The 21,265-nt window shown below is 34.8% G+C and overlaps 1 protein-coding gene across 9 annotated transcripts in view; it reads right to left on the bottom strand.

Moving 5' to 3' along the window:
- The window catches only part of LOC128674221 (uncharacterized protein), a 334,397-nt gene that overhangs the window by 59,128 nt on the left and 254,004 nt on the right, over positions 1-21,265 (bottom strand). The gene's annotated exons all lie outside the window — the stretch shown is intronic.

Raw genomic sequence — 21,265 nt, 5'->3', positions numbered from 1 at the left:
CCCAACCACCCGCTAGATGGCTGCATCTGCGCGCGCATACTTTATCGAACCACGTGGCTGCAGGGGTAGCGAAATATAGGTATTATGTATATTCGGCTATTTATCAGGGAGGCTGTATAAAAGGTATTATTGTTATGTAAGAGAGCGTATTCGTGCGGTTTCAGAGGCGAGTGGGGGGAAGGGGGGGGGATGAATCGGTTCGTGAAAGGGTGTACGCTACTTGCAAATGTTATGGCAGTGATATGCCCGCGAAAACAGGACTTAGATTGTATTGAGACCGTATTTTGTCGGGGAACGGCGGCATTTCTTTATTTGAACAGATTGTCTTTGATACATGAGAATTTTTCATCGCGAAATTTTGGTTATGTCGGGACCTTTTTGAGGTTATGACCGCTTGAAGTTATCTCTAGGATTAGCTACTATTATTTAATATTTTAATATATAGTGCAGTGTAATAGTTTTAATTAAATTAAATAAATAAAACGTCATGTCAAATAAATAAATAAATGAATGAAAGAATTAATGAATGAATTTATGAATGAATAATAAATATATTAGGACAAATCACACAGATTGAGCTAGTCCCAAAATAAGTTCGAGACTTGTGTTATGGGATACTAACTAAACGATACTATATTTTATAAATACATATATAGATAAACATCCAAGACCCGGGCCAATCAGAAAAAGATCATTTTCCATCATGACCCGACTGGGAATCGAACCCGGGACCTCTCGGTTCAAAGGCACGTATCGTTGAGTTAGTATACCATACCACAAGCATACCCATACCCATAACACAAGTCTCGAACTTACTTAGGGGCTAGCTCAATCTGTGTGATTTGTCCTAATATTATTATATATATTAGGTCGCCGAAAATTGTTTTCCAAAGCAAAATTATGTTATTTTATAGTGTAAAATTATGTAATTCGTATATCTTGTTCCTCTTATTTTGCATCTTCATTTTTAAACAAACCCACCCTTATTGTTTGGATATAGTTTCAAAATCCAAAAAGTAGATATCCGATAGCTTACACCTATCTTGTGTAGGGATTTGTCAAAATTCTCATCATGCGTCACCCGGACTGAATTCAGGGAATCAACAACCTTATCCCACAACTAGAGGTTGCCGGTCCCGCCCGGGGAAAAATGCAAATACCCGGCTCATATTATTAGTGCAAATCCTTGAAACATTGAGATATACAATTGAGGTTAGGGAGAAATTGGACACTTCGACACTATACATAACAAGAGGATTTGTATGGGGTTATGACGTTTTCCTGGAAAAATATGCCCGAAAATCTTTTCTTCGAATGTTTTTTTTTTAAACAGTGATTGTGTTATTTGGAGTTCATGCCTTTACACTTATCAACATAGATATAAGAATAATCGACTCTTAAAACAAATCCAATTTACGTCATAATTACGTACATTTCGTACGGTCAGCTTTTTATTGACTTACGTCGAATCTTCATACAATTCCTACGTTGTTTCACGTTGATCCGTAGACGGAAGTGAACGTGACAGCGCGCAATGGAGTAATAGGGCATGGCTCCTAATTTAAAAGTATATTTTATCTCTGTCGCAAATTTCATGAAAATCTGATAAGCGACTAATGCAAGATTGAATCCTTATTTATATTGGTTCGGTATTTGTGTACTCGTATTTCGGTTTTTCGGTATTACAGTACAAACAAAAAATAATAATTACATGTAGCGTATATATCTCTCTCCCTCATGTTTGCGTTTTGCGGGTTGCAAAGCCTAAAGTTTGTTACAATGTTGAAGATCACCACCAGCCGCTTGTTTGACGTTAATCCTTTTCGGATATGAAGTTGTTTCCTTTCATCTGTCAAGGCTTTTTATCTTTTAGTAATGAACAGTGTACTGCACATTTGTTGAATTACTGTAAAAAATGACATACGAATAATGAATAATAACGAATAATTCAGTTGTTTCCTACGACAATAACGGGAGGATATGGTTCTATTTTAAGGCGGGAACCACCTACCCACGTGATTTCCAAAAAATGTCATGGCCAATACCCTTTTACCAACATAAAGATAAATTTGTAAAAGATAAATGTGTATGATAATGTAATATGTATGTATTTATTTCTGTTATGTTTGTTTTAACTTTGTGTAAACATTTGTCAAATTTGTCGCCTGTATGTATGCAGTACTAGTAAATAAACGTTTTATCTATCTATCTAAAGATGAAACTACCAAAAACGCCCAACTTGCTTTCTGCCATAAATATTGAGTGTTTATGATTACAAGACTAGCGCCTACACGTGACATTGCCCGCAGTCACATATCACCCCTAAATCCAGTAATAGCACTCTTACAAATAACCACTGAACAAGACCTGTCATTGGCAGAGTATTTTGTAGACTCGTCACAGTGTTACTTCGACACGCCTATAAAAATGAGAAGGGATACGGTATGAAATTTTGTTCTTTTTGCATTCAGTTCGGATGTTACATTGATTTATCTATCTAGCCATGGTATCGTAATCAAGCCACTTAAAAAAATTAAGCAAAGTGCTGAAAATCATGTCAACAGGGCAAGCTCGACTAATTTATTGTAGCAATTTGAATTCATAATGATTTTACGAAGGAAATATAAAATATTTTTCACAATTAATAATAAAAATATTACGTGTGATCATTAAAAAGATCGAAGTCGACATTTTATTGTCTGTCTGAATGTCTCTGTGATAATGACATAAATAATTTCATGTCATCGTGTATCAAATATGGTTATTTAAATAAATTATTTACAGATATTAAACTCTTTTTCGGCGATTGGTCGTGGTCCTTGGCTTAGAAGTGTGACGAAATAGGTCAATCAAGGAACACTGTGCCGAGTTTACAACTGGAATCGTGCGAACCTCTCCGAAGGGCGAACTTAGAGGGTCTACTGATAATGGCCGGAGTATATTTATAGCGCAATAATATGACACATTTGGGTCACGCGGCTCTTGGAGAAATGGCAATAAAAGTGACATTCGTTCATAGGAAGACTGCGTTATACTTTATTGCCGATAAATGAGCTATGATTTTGATCGGCTGCGAAAGGGTGAACTGTATTCCAGCATTCATGCCTAACAATTAAAAACTGTTTTTATTTAGCCAATGATTCCCATTCAGTCACAGTTCGTTTCTCAACTTGTAAATATTCAAATACGTGAAAATTATGTCTTTTAAAATTATGTTTATATTGGTTAAATTTGTGAATGCTACGTAATTACTACGACTAAAACAATATTTTAATATTATTTGAAAGGACGAATATACTGTTGAACATAGTCTAAATCCTCATGCCTGAGGGTCGTGGTTGATACGTGGAATGAAACAAATACGATGACTTCATGGCACGATGAATTCTACTATACACCAATACATGAGTCAGATTGATATACAATACAACTCATGTGGCATGAGTAGAAATTGAATCTTTCAATTCACAGGCCGTTTTAACCATTACACAACCACCGCTTCAAAACTCAATAACATTCCCTTTGTGATAGGTATTTTTATATTGATAAACAAGGTTTTATATCACCATATCAAACGTAGATAAATATCCGCTGAAGTAGAGAATTGACGAAAACCACAAATTTCTTGGTTGGCAGCACACAGACTTCTTTGATTCAAGCCTCTCGGATTGGATGCCCTGGCCAGCCATGCATCAAATCAGACCGTCTTCCAAGCTTCGCAACGGCTAGGAGCTCTATTCTCACGCAATCGTAGTGTAATTCAAATCGTAGTTTAATTTTAAATATTATTATTATAATAATTTCACTAATGTTATGTTGCAATTAGAATGGTCTACTCCATGAATGAAAAAATAAAAATTAATTTATCGCGTTATCCCTTTCATTAAGGATCCAAGGTGCACGAATCTCGGCACGATGGACATATTTTATTAAGATTTTCTGTGTTAAATCTTCAAAAAAAAATGTATCGAAATGGATTTCGATTGCATGAGAACCTATTCTCATGCAATCGAAATCCATTTCGATACATTTTTTTTTGAAGATTTAAAAAATAAATCTAAATAGATCAAATATCTGTGATTTCATAGTTAGACAAATTTGAAATAGATTTCAACGCTTATTTGAAAGAATCTAATAGCAACAGCGTGAATTTCCTAAAAGCCTTCCTAGAACTAGGGTTCTAGGAACCCTAAGAACCCTAGTTCTAAAAGCCTTCCTAGAACTAGGGTTCACAGCGTGAATTTCCTAAAAGCCTTCCTAGAACTAGGGTTCTAGGAACCCTAAGAACCCTAGTTCTAAAAGCCTTCCTAGAACCCTAGTTCTAGGAAGGCTTTTAGGAAATTCACGCTGTGAACCCTAGTTCTAGGAAGGCTTTTAGGAAATTCACGCTGTTGCTATTAGATTCTTTCAAATAAGCGTTGAAATCTATTTCAAATTTGTCTAACTATGAAATCACAGATATTTGATCTATTTAGATTTATTTTTACTCATTCCAAGTTTATATATACAGTATTCGTCGTACTTTATAGATACTAATGTGTGGAACTATATATGTTTATGTAACAACTATATGTTTATGTAGTTTTTGGGGTGTAGTTTTACATAATCATAATAAAGTTTGGAAATGGTACCTCGTATTGTGCTATAGTTATAATTGTGGTGCCTCGTAATGTGCTACATACAAATAGGTACATCTTTTCTAACGATATTTTTTATCGTATGGACAAATTATTTTTATATTTCTATTCATGTTCAGATATTGCTCGTGTAAATTATTTACACACTATAGCTATTATTTTATAAAACTCAATGGCTCCAAAGACAGTTTTTTTGTAAACGTTTCACATCAGTCCCGATCACTTAAAATTCATTGGTTACCGAGTTAACTGAATATTTACAAAGCTTTCTGCCCCAGTTAGACAATTACTTCCACATGACGTCTTTTGTTCAAAGGGATGAAAGAAATGACAGGATTCCAAATCGGTAAAATTGAAGTTACATCGGATGTGAGAAATAACGGACATTCCGATTATTTTAGAAGAATGAAAACTCCTTTAGCGGCGTTGTGCACTTCTTGTGATGGGTAGAAAGTGTTAAACTCGCGTCAGGACATGTGACTGATCGAAAATTAAAATTTAAAACTGCACAACGTTAATATTATTCAAGTTTTCACTTCTGCCGGCAGTCCCGGACTGCTACCCGTTTCTTTTAACGCTCTCACCGCTCTCTCTCTCTCTTTCTCTCTCTCTCCGAATTTCTAATCTGAGTGTGTGTCTGCGATGCCTCTAGATAGACAGGGTCATCTTGAATAATCAACCTTGAAATTTTTGCCTGCTAAACAGACCCTTTGGGAATGTTGTCATCATCTGTCAGCTGTCAAGGCGTCGTAGCCCAGGGTCCTCTAATTTACTCTTACCTTACGTAAAAAAAAGAAAATAAGTTGGTGTTTGAAAAAATCTTAAGATTAGAACACACCCCCGGAGTGCGTAATATGAGGCAGCACAGCGAGGGGGCCATTATAACGCTGTTTTGATGATAGGGTTGATCTCCACATGATATAATGGCTGGAGTGTATTGTTTATCAATTTAATATTTATCTATCGTTATAATAAACGTGGGGTGTTAAAAAATGTTTACCAAACTGTTAACTTGGTGGTCAGCATTTACACGACTTTATTTTTATGGACTATAACCCCAATACTTCATAGAAATGGAGGCGTTTAGACCTTAGAATTCCTATAAGGTATGCAAAACAGATTACAGTCATTACATTAAACAAAAAAGCAAAACATTCAAATTAAGAACTGGGAAGGAAAAATAAAACAGAACTATTCTAGAATGTCCCCTTTCCATAATCTCGTGGATGTCGTCCAAGACGACTGACAGACGAACAGACTTAGCACCTGATAGGCAACCAGTTCAAATTCTAGATGAATAAATGACGTTTACAAATAGTGGAATTAGGAAACGTGGACACTGTAAACTTTTGTAGTTATTTTTGAAAACTGATTCTTATTTTTTAATACCTAGTTATGACTTATGATTATTCTGTAAATGGTGCTCTAAAGATCTATCTAAGTTAATAAATAAACCGTGTATGGGAACAAACAACTCAGTACTATCACTGATGTTACTATCACATCGCCATTACTCCATAATATTCACACAATTCGGCCCCTAGGGCCTGGGTGAGTGATAAAGCAATTATCACTGGCCACAGGCAAAATTAAAACGGTTTGGCCATTATTGGACTGTTTCAAATAGATATTCTCATTTAATTTTGCCTGTATTTTCGATGTCATGTCATTACCGTCGTCTCGGTCGTAACGTCATGAACAAATATGGTCTAACTTATAAAATGTGGCAAACTGATACAGACGGGTGGAATTACCGATATTACATGAAACGAAACACCCGCAACGATTTCTCGATAATCGGTTCTGATTTTGCGATTTATATTCTCAATTTCATATTAAATGATAAATTAACTTGAGTCAGGTTTTCATAACGTTCTGTTATTAGAAGCAGGTGGTAGATTCTCAAAGGAATGCCAGGTTGGTTTAGACACGAGTGGATCAGGATTCTTTCGACCACTCCGTAGCGTCGTACTTAAGATGAGACATCTTAATACCTACAACACCCTGGTCTAAATAGTCCATTTAAGTCTAACCATATTTGACCAGTCTTCATCCGCCATCGAGCCCTCAATCATAATAGTGAGGTTTAATTCGTTTATTTATTACGGTACGGTTGATAAAGAATTATTACGGGCAATATTTGTTTTTATTATAAGGACGGTAATATCTGTAGTGCAATAAGGCTTAAATGTTGTAATTATAGAGGCAGTATATCATACTCCGTAATAGGTATGGTAAAAAAATGTCGATTAAGAACTTTGACATTTTTCGGGTAATTAAGTTATTTTATTAATGTATTCGTAAATTAAGATCTCGTTTATTTACAGGTACATAACTATTGGCAAAAAGGACACAGAGCAACACATTGAAAAACATGGAGATTTTACTGCATACAATTATTAAATTTATTTTTTATAAAGAAACATATGAAATGAACTCTATCAAAATACAAAATTCAATTGGCAACTCCGCAACGATGTTTTGGAGCAATAAACGCTTACAATAATAATTCGTCCGCTCCGCTCGGCGGTCGCGCTATAAATGGCACTTGAGACTCAAGACGACGATCGCGCTCAAATATTAACAAACTACCTCCGTTTATACGATTTAAATGTCCAGTTTATGTCTATGTTCTTACGTTTCGCTATTCGGTTTGAAGCCAGTGTGTTCTTGTAACAGGTTGCGGTATTCTTGTAACAGGTTTATTTGAAGATTTAATTGTTTTTAACCTATTCCGGCCTACTGCTATGTTATATTTTTATGTAATGTCAAAAAAATATCGGGACCAGATTGTCGATCTTCTTCAAAGTGGAGAGTTATTGGAAGTTGGGAGTGAGTGGGAAGCGCAAGAGAAGTTATTCAGGATATATCGTGGGAAGCGGAAATCTCTAGTCTCTGTCCCCCATGGGGGAACAGATGTGATAATACCTATGTGTTATGATAGCTATAGCTACAACTGAATATCTTTGAAAGGCGTTTCTATTTATCCCGCTAATATCATAAATGCGAAAGTTCGGTCATTTCAAACAAAACCTACTAGACGCAAATTAATTTGAAAAATTATTCTGCATTTATTAAGTTCTACTTCAATTGCACATTACGTACTGAAATAAATGTAAAAGGAAATTTGAAATTTTAATAAAGAAAACTTCACATCAACAAACTTAAACAATGTAGTTTTAGTGTCGAGATAAAACCGAGTAATATTGTAATAATATTCATAAACAAGGCAGCTATAACAGCACATTATTCACGTCATCATAATAGCACATTAGGAACTTTATAAAATCACTTTAGTTCGCACTACACCTGCGACGACGCTAATGACAGTTTGAAGGCTTCTCAGTTTTGTTGTTTCGCCGCCACATTGCAAATGGCGCTCAACTTTTGGTTCCTCTTAACATTTAATACTTTAGATGAATACAGTATTATAATATGTATTTGTAACCCATTTTGTTCCAAAATTTCTAAATATGAGACCACAAAAAAAATATTGCGTTCGTAACTATTTATTTTCCTGTCCATTGACTGGAAGAGATCCCTCCATGGTATAATAAGTCTGCGGTTCTCATCATAGGTTTTCTTATGCCATAAAGTTACAACAAATAAATTGTTAGCATTAAATAAATGTCACAGAACGTTAATTTCCGAATAGGATTTTTTACCGACTTAAAAAAAAGAACGGATTATCAATTCTTTGCGAGTCTTTGATTATAACAAAAATAATTCATTGTTCAATGTTAGTATAGTTTCACATATTTGTGCACAATGATTGTGCCTAGATGGCACAATGACGACAACATTAATTACACCAAAATGTGTGCTCCAAAATAAGTGGAAATCTATAATTTTAAACCACACTGGCAACATTATGTCAACGCATTCCGGTACAATAAACACGGCACGAGAATTTTCATGCAATTATAAATTAATTTGAAATCATAATGAGTTATATCCGAACACATAATGAAAAGCAACAGAATTGATGAATAAAACTGATATTTTATTCATTTGTGGCAACCCTGCTTTCAACAAAGCAACATAAAATAATTCGAGTACAGGAAGTGATCTCGCAAAAATCATAATATTCTTGTATATAATTCGTCACATAACACGATTATTTATTAATAATGCTTTATATTATTAACACACTTTGCCAAAGTCATGCCAAATTGGTGATCAAAATTACAAGTTGCGTCGCATTAATTGACCTCACGTGTTACTCCAAGTTATATTCTACACACTCCTCACAAAATTGATACAGATTGAATTATTTTCATGTACCTCTGCCACATGCCATTTCACTTAGCACTCCGTTCCTATACTTTCTCTGACGCGACCCTTTGACTTTCCTCTGTTCCTTACCCTATTCCTTTCTTCAGTCCTTTTCCTAACACAAAAATAATGTTTAATGTAGTAGTTTCGATAATGCTCTAAGCTATAAGGAACAAGGTATCAAGGTATCTACGTATCATGGTTGGAATCATTACTGATCATTGTGAACTAAGCACCTTTTCACCCTATGTCTTACAGACAGCCCTGTGCAGAGCAAGCCACCTGTTATTGGAGTGTCATGGCGTCGCATCAACAAGAGAAGAGTTCCTGGGAAATCCAGGGACCATGAGCGAAGCCTGCCGTATACCATCGGCGGTGCTCCGCTTCCTGAAGGAGCTGGGCTGGCTGGAATGATGAGCGGATCAGACTCCGCGCGCAGAAAGGGTCCAGACAACAGGCCTAACTGCAGAAAATATTACAAAATTACTACTTAGAATTAAGGAATCACGTTATAGCATTTCACATCTGTAGCTTTATTTACTTTGTGTTACGGGCGCATTTAATAAATTATTCTACAGCTCGCTGCTTTCAGTGTGGGTTCACATCCATTTATTATGTAGCCTTTTAAGATTCGACACAACTGATTTTTGACGAAAGCCTGATGGCTCTGCGTGGCGGCCATTTCTATTTTCAGAAGATAAATTAGATGGGACTCGGGCCTGGCAGAGGTTAAGTAGATTTCCATCAATAAGGTTAAGATTAATTTTTGTGCCGTGATTTGTGACTCGTCAAAGTCGTTATTTGAGGTTGGTTTGAGATGAATGAGTTAGAAGAAATTCAAAGACTTATATAACTTTTCACTACATATATGGCTTATATCTATACATAAGTTTCATTGCTTTTGGTTTTGGTGGAGGAAAACACATCGACTGCACACTGGTTAACTGTTAGTATATTAGTGGTACACGACTGCCTGCCACTCGATGGCTAGTCGTAAAGTCAGATTAGATGCTTTTAGGCGACTTTTATATAAATTAAATCTTAATTCTGACACCAGTATTAGCAATAACACACTCGATAAAAAAAGAATACGTTTCGTTTACTTCTTTATACTTCTTTATTATATTGTTTAAATTAATTTGCTATTGCTGGGTGCACTAATTAAATTAACTTTCCATTAACAAGTTACTACTAAAAGTGATTTGTAAAACATAAATAACCCGTTATAATAGAAATTTATAACTGGAAATTCAAAATCTCAATTAGGGCTATCGATCACTTGCGACAAGTCACAGTCGCCGATGATAAACGAGCGACTAAGTTATTTTAATTGCCTTAAACAGTTGGGGAGGTTTCATGAAACTTTTCATGAAATTTTCATCGACTTTTCACGGAAACTGATATTCGCTATGACGCTGTGATGGATTGCGCCCATTCTGTTGATTGGCGGTCTGTTGTTTTTTTTTAATAGGCAATAGAATTCACGTGCAAACGAAGTACATGTATTTCCGTGGATGGAATGGAGTTTTTTTGCCAATTAGCTTTGACGTCCGTCAATTTTGAAATATTTGAGTGGCATGCGCTCGTTCGTCTATATAGACACACGTTTCAACAAAACTATGAAGAAACCAAAATAAAACGTAGATGACGTTAATCTCTATAATTCCATATTCCCATTCCAGGTTCCCAATTACAAAATTCGTACGAAGACGGAGAAACTTTTGATAGTTAATGTTAGAAAAGTAATTTGTAACTTAATGTAGTTATTTTGGGTTTCGCTCAAGGGCCAGTGTTGGACTATATGGTCGCAATCTAAATAAAAAATAAAAATGTCAACTTGACTTTTGTCTCTTTTGTCTAGGCGGGATTCCTAATACGTTTTCGCTCTCAATGAAAATATGATAATCTTGTGCAATCTCGGCCGATGTTTTATTTCACCAATTACTTTTCTAACAGTCCATACTATACACTATTACAAATCCATACTTCCATACCTACTATATTATTGTACGTTATAGTATAAATTATTGTATAAATATTATGTAACTTCATTTTGTAAAACCTATGACAAAAATTTCGTATGCCTTATATACCTATTATGTAACCTGTGTAACGAATTGAACATTACTACTATACATATTTGTATTTTAGATTTCTTGTTTGTGCCGAAGAAAGCTTCTGGAGGCTACATAAGCTACTTTTAAAATTATGGTTTCACTCGAGCAAAGCCGGGACGGACCGCCAGTATTAAATATGGATTATCATCATCTCGGCCACAAGAAGTCCACTGCTGGACATAGGTCTCTCCCAAAGACCTCCACAACGATCGACTGAATCCAATTTGTGTCCAGCGTCAAAATCTATATAGATGCAATATAATGTATATATATATATATATATATATATATATATATATATATATATATATATATATATATATATATATATATGCAAATTCTAAATCCACATTAGGATGGCGAATGCAATTCAAAGAGCCTACTTTCTCATATGCATATGAAATGCATATGCAGATTACGGTACCATACCTGCTAGGGTGACCAATATAACCAAGATGATAGAGAATTCGCGATAACAACGTCTAATTTCGTGTTAACATTTTTCCGGAAACTAAAAATTAAATTGTTATCATTTCTATACACAAGAAGTGTTGGTAGGGGTTAAGTAGGAACCAATTTGTCTATGCATACTATTTTCGTGTGTGTTTAGTGCTGTGATGAAGGCTGACTTGGGATAGTAATTCAGGTAAGTCTGTCTGTTCTGTTAATATTAAACATGGACAGAACATCTTTAATTTAAATTAGTTATTATCACAGATTATACAATACGTCCAGGTAGTAACAAAAATGTACACCGACCAGGATAGTAGACCGATCGTTCCGGAGGGGAAAAATACCTATAATCTATTGTCACCCTAGTGTTAACTGCATTTATGTTAAACGGACAATTACACTCTCTTTGATAGAGAATGGACGATATAATAATTCCAAAAAAAATTAACTAATGAATTATGTTGTACTAGATGGTGCCCGGGGCTTCGCTTACGTGGGAATTTTGAGATAAAATATAGCCTATAGCAATCTTGGATAATGTACCTTTTTAATGGTGAAAGAATTTTTGAAATCCATTCGATAGTTTCGGAGATTACCCGCCTCAAACATACAAACTTACAAACGCTTACCTCTTTATAATAATAGTACAGATTAAAGTAATTGTCTTTTTATTATTTTGTAAAAAGCCAGCGTACATACAGCGATTTTATATTAATTAAGCTATTTTGTTAATTTTATCAAGACAGGGCAATAAGAAAGGTTCTAAACTTGCGACGTGATTTTCAAGTAATCCGGCATTTAATTGCTAAAAGTAAAACTTAAGTGTTAACAAAATCTGTGGTCATAATCATCGTCACCTGAAGCCCTCCGTGGCTCATTGGTATAGGTAAAATCTGTAGTACAGTTAACCAAAACCTTAACACATCGTGAATGCAAACAAAGTATTTATAAATATCAGTTTACAACCTTAGACAAACGTCGGGAGCAAAGGGCCCATATGGCGAGTTTTTTATCGGCTCTGCTCAGAGACAATTTATTCCAGCGACATCCCCCCTAAAACGCAGCCTAAATAATTGCCAGTTGTTTTTCCCGTGTTTGAACTTCCCTTTGAGTTAAAATGGACGATAACTTGGCTGTTTTTCTACATTGCTTACTGTGTGTAAGGCCGCCTGTACACTAGTAAGTTATTATATAAGTTTTATGCAAGAATATACCGGCTGTCAGAGAGTTTATACCTTTTGTTTTGTATACAAAATTACTTATGGAAGTAAATCTTACCTTTTAGGTAAACAAATCTTTTTATTGTTACATTAATAATACTATCACGAATAATGATTGAGTATGCAAGTTTAATTCTCCTTAAAGAGTTATTAAATTACTTTAATGATCCCGACACTATAAGCTAAGATTTGTCATAACTCAGTAACTATCCTAGTGTGTTCTTATCTTTCAGTATCCCTAATAAAATATAACTTTTATTGAACTGTTATTTTTGTACAATAAATAGTGTGTTAGTGAAAAAAATTCGTTCACCCAACGCACATTCCTAACCTAAATTTTCTTGGCAACGGTCTCAAGTCAAAACACTGAAACGCGACACCTCACCACAGTATAATGGCATATAACAGCTTAGGAACCTCCTATCCAGTACCAGCTTAGTACTGTGAGCGCCCTGGGCAAAAGTTCTACGGTGCGCCCCCTATACATAATTATAGCGTATGTGTGTTGTGCGACTTACGAAAAATCTTTTATCTTATATCTGAGCGATGTCCGTTTTGCGTTTTCAGCCGCCATAGAGCTTCGGAGTCTCGAAAAGGGTCTGCTATCCTATTTTTCATCTCCAGTCTTCGGCTTTCTTAGTTGGCATTGGCAGGTATACTGTTCTTGACGAACAACAAAATTTCTTATTGCTTGTTCTTTTTGCAAACCCAAATAAGTACGGATTGAGCCACATTTGTGGAAAGAAATTAAGATTTTTTGGTGCCACTGATCAGATCACCCATGCTCGTCTATTTTGCAACCTGAGGCGCCCTTTTATAATCAACGCCCAGGGCGGACGCCCGGTCCCGTCCAACCCTACATCTCCTATCCATTTTTCAAGTTACCCTCCGGTGAATGAATTAGTTAAAAAGTAGGTCAGAGCGTCACACTTGCTTTTAGGCGTTGGCAAGCTCTTGCATAATACATCCATCTTTATTTATCTCGGCTTGTTGTCATTAAGCGGTTTATGCGAGATAAGGTGGGTGAACTCAAGTGGCTGAAATTTGTATTTAAGGGCTTCTTAGCTGGTGTTTAGAGTGTACCTCAAAAATTTAGAATTATTATTGTTCTTTTTTGTAAAAAATATTTTTTTGTTATTTTTCTAAAGATAACATATGGCAATACCAAAAAAAAAATATTGTTGACTGTGTTCCACTGGCTGGAATACTTGAGTAAAAAGTCGTTACCATTTTGTATACTAATTTCTCTTTGATCTACAAGATCATAGGGAGCAAACTAGTTTAAATGAAAAAAAAACACTTTTTAATATAAAGACTATTGAGAATCTCGCCGTATCCAGATTAAACCGGCGAGATCCAGCTAAGAGCCGTTCGATCCAGAAACAGCGAACACGGCAGAGGCGTGACCGTGTGATAAATGAACGGATGGCTTGATTGACAGTGATGGCGGCAAGGTGATCTTCCACTTTCCAGGGTTTTGTGTCTTGGAAGACAATGACACATAATCCTGACCTTAATTTTTACTTTATATCTTTTTAATGTCTTAGCTATTACTCATAATAATTAAATTCGTATGTATAATGCCGGCTATACATTGTCGCGAAACAACTCCGAGAAATTTCGCGAATTCAGCACAACTCGGCGAAATTTGGCAGGTTCGGCAAAGATCGCTGGTTTTTCATTATAAATAAAAAGCTCTCAAACAAACTACGTAATGTTAATTAATTCGCGTAGGCATCTGTGTGAGTTCGGCGATAGTTTACAGTCTACACACTATCACCAACATAATAGATAGTCGGAAAATCTGGACGCGACGGATATGAATTGGAGTTGCGCAACTGAGAGGGATGGATGGCGAAGTTGAGGGGAGGCCTTTGCCCAGCAGTAGGACACCATAGGCTAATAAAAAATATATAATAGGCTCTAATGGTGGTGACTTTACGATACTGTATTAATTAGAATACACACTTAGGTACTTGTATTGCAACACAAATGAGAGAAAGATACAGAATTCAAGAAAAGATCGTGCTCTAGAAAAAATATTTGTAAAACCTCTTGTTTCACAATTCCTTTCAACACACGGGCATGTGACGGTAAGAATTTATTGGACTCGAAATACACATACAGCAAAAGCGCGGGAAAAACGACACCTGTGAGGCGGAAGAGATATATGTTCGTTTCTGCGGGTACGTACTGTCGTAAACTGTTACTTTGAATTTAAATTGATATTTATTAAACGTTTTTCATTTGCAATCTATTGTAATTTTGTAACGCAGAATTTAGTGGTTTAATCATCATCATCAACAGTCATTCAAATGTCCCTACTGCTGGGGCACTGGCCTTCCTTACGGATGGTTAAGTTTGGGTAAATTCAAATTCAAATTCAAATCATTTATTCAGAAATTAGACCTTCACAGGCACTTTTTCTCGTCAATCTTTAAATTTATAGTTATTTCTCACAAGCTAGAAACTACTGGCATTTCGGAACTACCACTGCTGAGAAGAAATGCCGAAAGAAACTCATTTGAACAGTGTTGGTCCCTATCATGCCAGATCGGCTTACCATTATTGTTTCTTACAAAAAAATTTTTTTTTCTTTTCTTTCTAATAATATATAAAAGTACATAATGTACATAGTCAAAAGGTATATCAAAACAGGTTATGATTGTGATCCGAGTGCTGATTATAATATATATATATATATATATATATATATATATATATATATATATATATATATATATATATATATATATATATATATATATATATATATATATATATATATATATATATATATCGATGTGAAACACAATTAACTTACATGAAAATATATGAGAAACGAGATGACCAGTTCCCTCTGGCAGCACCCGTTCACGAGTTGACGCATGGGACAGCCATCGCGTAGCTCAACCATAATAGAGGGAACCTCACGACCCGGCCCACGACGCCACCACCAGATTGACCATTTGAGTGAGCATGACACACTCGATTCCCATGACTTCATAATTACAATTCTTATTCGTCGAAATAGAAGTATAATTCAGACACTTGAAGATCACAAATCACGTACATGTTTTACAAATAAAATTTAAATGCCATACGAATTATTATAACAAAATTCAAAATTGTGAATAAAATAATAAAAAACAGTAAAATAAAAATTAGGAGATCATGTGTGGAGTGGCAAAGTTGTCGGGAGGATCCAAGCGTTTTTATCAGTCAAATAGGCGTTAATTGTGTAATACGCTTTATCCATTAAATTTTTCTTAACATAAATTTTAAAATTTTTCATTGGCAGATTAATAGCCTCTGCAGGGAGTTTATTGAATAATTTTACACTTTGACCCACGAAAGACCGCCGAACCTTTTTAAGCCTGAATCTATTCATACAAAGTTTGTGCTTATTTCTAGTGTTTACACTATTTACTTCGTTTAATTTTTTATATAAATGTAAATTTGATTTGACAAAAATAAGCACATCAAAGATATACTGACATACCACAGTGAGGATGTTAATTGATTTGAAGAGTTCTTGAAGAGAATCTCGAGGTTTTAACCCATAAATAAAACGGATAGCTCTTTTCTGTAATACAAAAATTTTTCCTATGTCAGCTGCATTACCCCAAACTAATAGTCCGTAGGACATAATGCTATGAAAGTAGCTGAAATACACAAGTCTAGCTGTATCTATGTTCGTACACTGTCTGATCCTTCTCACTGCAAAAGCTGCCGTACTAAGTTTTTTGGCCGTGATTTCAATATGTTTATCCCACTTTAATTTGTCGTCCACAGTAATGCCCAGGAATTTAGTACTATGTACCCATTCCAGAGCTTTACCATTTACTGTTAAAGGTATAACATTGTGCGAGTTATTTAAGAGAGAAAATTTAATACATTTTGTCTTCTCTGTATTTAGAGCTAAGTTGTTGGTTGTAAACCAGTTAAGCACTACCGACATGCTATTACTTATAAAGTTATAGTTTTCATAAGGATGTATCGTCTGCAAATAGAACTACTTCGCATAAATGTTGGGCAAGGCATGGGAGGTCGTTAATATAAATCAAAAATAAAAAGGGACCGATAATGGAGCCTTGAGGTACGCCTATGTGAACAGGTGCACTATCGGAAATTGTTTTGTTAATTTCTACTCTCTGTGTTCTATTATCTAGGTAAGACGAAAGAACACTAAGAGCCGCGCCAGTGACACCATAATGTTGAAGTTTATTTTTGAGTATATTATGATCTACACAGTCAAAAGCTTTCGATAAGTCACAGAAAATACCTACGACATCTTGCTTGGATTCCCAAGCTTCATTAATTATTTCGACTAAAGTGGCTGCTGCATCAGTAGTTGAACGACCTTTGGTGAAACCGTATTGACGATTATGTAAAATTTTATTTATATTAAAATACGACACAAGTTGACTGAAAATAATTTTTTCAAATATTTTACTTAGAGTGGGTAATATAGAAATAGGTCTATAGTTTGTGGGATCATGTTTAACGCCTTGTTTAAATAGAGGAATTACTTTACTTATTTTCATTAAGTCTGGGAACACGCCTTCAGATATACATTTATTGAATATTATGGTTAGGTGAGGAGCAATCAGGTCAATAATGCTGCTCAATACTGAGACGGAAAACCCCCACAGGTCCTCAGTGTTTTTAACATTTAGGGCTTTAAAAGCAGATATAATTTCATCTGGTGTAATATGTCTGAATGTAAAAGTGGACTTAGGGTCCGGAGCATTTCTTTTTAATAGATCATCTGCCGCATAGGAGCAAGAGAAAAGGGATCCTGTGATATTCTTAGAAATGTTGGAAAAGAAATTATTAAATTCGTTGGAAACTTCGTCATCTGCACTTATGGTTTTACCGTCAAGTTTTAATACAAAATTTACGTCGCGCGTGTTAATTTTACCAGTCTCTTTATTTATGATGGACCAGGCGGTCTTTATCTTATCACTCGAATTTTTTATTTTATTAGTTAAATACAAAGATTTCGCGACAGAACATACTTTTTTAAAAGTTTTAGAATAGCGTTTAACATATGTTATGAATTCCGCATTAAGATTGTACTGTTTTTGGCCATAAAGTTCATAAAGTCTGTTTCTACTAATATAGATACCGTTTGAGGCCCAATCACAAAAGTTAAGTTTATCTTTCTTGATGAAAGTTTTGATAGGAAAAGATTTTTTGAATTCTTTTTCTACTATATTGAACACCTCATTGTATTAGATAGATAGATAGATAGATAGATCATTTATTCCTTAGAACATGGTGATACAAAGATGTTAAAGGCATAAGGTACAGCATATTCTGCCTATTTGGCGTAGAAATATTAAATTAACATGAAATAGGACACATTACATTTTACAGTACATTTTAAAGTTAAACATAAAAAAAAAAAAAAACATTAAATAAATCAAATAGGAATTACATTACAATGCGTCATCTGTTACACAATAATTTGTTACATTTTTTATTGTCATGCATTTGGTCAAGATTAGTAACATCATAACATTTATTACCAACAATTTCTATTTAAACATTTCCTTCGAATCATAGTAGCATTTATCTAAAAGCCAGCCAAATAATCTAAATTTAAAATTTTGGAAACTAGTGATTTCTCTAATTTCTTTTGGTAGGGTATTATACATTTTAATTGCCATACAATAAACATTGTCACTATAGATTTTTAGTCTATGGGTTGGGGTATACAGTTTAGTTGGGTTTCTGCTATGATCTTTATTACATACCTTGTCATGTAAAGGGAAGAAATGTGAATGTTGTCTTACAAATAGGCACATTTCAAATATATAAAGACAAGGCAGGGGTAAAATTTTTGCCTTTTGAAATAGAGGTTTGCAATGTTCTAGGTAGTCCACTCCGTGTATAATTCTCATGCACTTTTTCTGAAGAATAAATACTTTATTTACTTCAACTGAGTTACCCCAAATAATTAAACCGTATCGTAGTATTGATGCTACATATCCGTGGTAAGCCAGAAGGGCAGTTTCTTCTGAGGAAGTTGTTTTTAATCTGCGAAGAACATAGATAAAACTTTCCAGTTTCCCACAAATATTATCGATATGTTTTTTCCAATTAAGATTTTTGTCTATAGTTACACCTAAAAATAAGTTGTGGTCTACTTGCTGTATCATGTCGTTGTTGTACGTCGTATTAATTTGTATTGTAGTATTATTATAAGGGTGAAAATTCATTAATTTTGTTTTTCCTACGTTAATGTTTAATTTATTTTGCTTTAGCCAATTGTCAATATTTTTTAGTTCTAGGTTTATAACCATGTCCAAGTTTTCTACCTTTTTACATTTTATTATTAATGTGGTGTCGTCTGCGTAAAGTACAGAGTCATGATTTAGGCATTTGGGTAGATCATTTATGTAGAGTAGGTCATTCGGGTATTGTATTGGTGTATTGGTCATTCGGGTTTTTTGTGAGGTCTACATCTGGCAATTTGTTATAAACGGATTCGCGAAAACGCATTTTACGTTGCTTAGTTAGAGGCCTACAAGTTACAGGAGCGGTGCTTAGGTCAGACTCTCCGTCACGTATAAGTGATACCTGTTGACCCAGGTGGTCAGACCCCAGACAGGCGAACAGTTTTTGATTATAAACAGCGCAATCGCAGAAAACGTTATCTATACATCTGGCTGAGGTCGAGGTTATTCTAGTGGGTTCAAAGAATGTGTGCTTTAAGTTAAATGAGTCTAGTAGATTTTTAAATCCATTGGTTTCCGAACATGAAACTAAAATGTCTATATTAAAATCACCGCATAAAATTATATGCTTATTGTTAGATGTAACTCGCCTGAGTGCTTCCTCCAAAACGTCTAAAAGAGTTTCGCAACAAGCTGATGGAGGTCTATAAGCAGAAATAATAATATATTTATCCAACTCCACACAAGAAAGTTCTATAGTACATTCAACTGATAGACTTACTATGTCTTTCCTTTCTTTATACTTATAACTCTTATTTAATAGTATTAATGATCCTCCGTGTTCGGCATTTTGTCTTACAAATGCACTTGCTAATATATACTTATCGGGAAAATTTAATTTAATTTCATTTCTAAAAAAGTGGTAATGACACACCACGCGGGCTCAATGTTGATTGGCGAGTTTAAACGACTGCAAATACAAGATTCATTGGAATCACATCAGAGTTATCATAATATACTGATATTATAATATCAGAAAACACTGGTATGAAATACTTAAAAGCGTAGCATCAGCATATGACAACGACTACCCCAAATTATTAACAACAAATGATGCTAATTACAATAGCTCTAATGTAACTGTGCCAACCATTAATGTTTGTGAGAGTGTGTATATGTATAATAAGTTATAAAAAAATGTCTAATAATATAAAATCTGACTGAATAACAAAACTTTCCATGAGTTTTTACAATACCATTTAGTAAATTTTAATCATTTGCACTACTCCGTTTGTTTATCCCTATCGACCATTGCGATACCTGACATGTGCATATGACGAGGCTGTTATAAAAAGAATTAAATGAAACACATGATAAATAATTGAAATCAAATGCTATAAATCTAATGCCAGTCATGATATTCATCAAAGTAAAACTACCGAACTATCCCGACATTCCCGAGGGAGACAACGAACCTAGTACGCAACTAAAATACAAGATAAAGCATCATATTTCTACCTTCCAGCCTGCGACTAATACACCGTCAAAACCTTTCAAAGTCCCGTCAACCCCCATCGCTCACGAAAACATATTTTTGCTGCGATCATACAAAATAAACCCAATCATAAGATCAAAGCGAACCCACCCCGAGAAATAAGGTTTATTAAAAATTTATTCCCCATGGAAGATGTTTTTGACAAACGACGCGAATTGAGAAAATGTCCGGTCATTATTATGTTCTATAAGAGTGTTTTATGCAACAGGTTGCTGCATTGTCGTATGTTTTTGTTTACAAAGATGCTATTGTTGTGATAAAATATTTTTTTTTCTAAATAGGTGCATGCAAATTTTGGAGTTGCTCAAGGATCTGATTTGGGTCCAGATTTAAAATTATTTCACATGTTGATGACAAATGTAATAATATTTAGATTCCATTTGCAAAATATGCGTTCACTCCCGCAATTCTCTAGACAATACACCCTTCAGTCTATAATTACTTGTTAGTCGAAACTTGATCGTATATGAAATCTGTAATTATACACATATAAAGGGCGGGGTACTAGTTAATAAATCATTAGGTCTGTCCGTCCGTCGGTCTGTGTCGCCCTCCCTGGGTAACATTAATACACGCCCAGTTGGACGCAAGTAAAATTAATGCTTCCATGTTTTGTTTGTTTGTTTTGATACCAAAAAACACTTCAGAATGCGGACTGTGATAGAAGCTTTTGAATATTCGACATGTTGGTAAAGGACTGGTTGGTCTGGCCAGAATGTAAAAATGTTAAGAGATTCTTCTCATTAGCTAGGCCACGCATCAGTACACTGTAATCTCCAATATTCGAGTTTCACGACCTTTTCTTTTGTCTAACCCTTAAGAA

Source organism: Plodia interpunctella, chromosome 12 (assembly GCF_027563975.2).
Source record: "Plodia interpunctella isolate USDA-ARS_2022_Savannah chromosome 12, ilPloInte3.2, whole genome shotgun sequence".
Classification (NCBI taxonomy): Eukaryota; Metazoa; Arthropoda; class Insecta; order Lepidoptera; family Pyralidae; genus Plodia; species Plodia interpunctella.
This window is presented reverse-complemented; position numbering and strand designations above follow the sequence as displayed.